Genomic DNA, 447 nt, shown 5'->3' with positions numbered 1-447 from the left:
TGACCCCCTTGCTTTAAAATTGTCAGCCTGCTTGCTGTCAGCTTTGTAGGCTGCTTAAGAACACTTTATGAGAGAGACGCTGCTGCTCTTGGAGCAGCATGGAATGATGAGGCTTACTGTAGTGGTGACAAGAATGACCCTCTTACACCATATGGCCAAAGAACAGCCTCCCATCCCCAAGTCTGCGGGAATCAGATGAGCTGTGGGTTGGCTTTTTTTGTTGGTATGTATGTACATATAGCACAGTTTAATGAAATTGCTCTTCTTATTTCCATTGCTTTATAGAGCCACACCCCATATACAGTCATCATTAAAATTCACTGGCTGCCAGTACCAAATTAGAAGGCTTCTATAAAAGCCATGGCAAGAATTTATAGATCCCGGGATAAATTTCAGGATAGGTCAGCCCTGACATTACTTACTGTGGAGTATGAGCACTGAGTTCTT

Source organism: Galeopterus variegatus, unplaced genomic scaffold (genome assembly GCF_000696425.1).
Source record: "Galeopterus variegatus unplaced genomic scaffold, G_variegatus-3.0.2 Scaffold545, whole genome shotgun sequence".
Taxonomy (NCBI): Eukaryota; Metazoa; Chordata; class Mammalia; order Dermoptera; family Cynocephalidae; genus Galeopterus; species Galeopterus variegatus.
Note: the sequence above shows the minus strand (reverse complement) of the source record.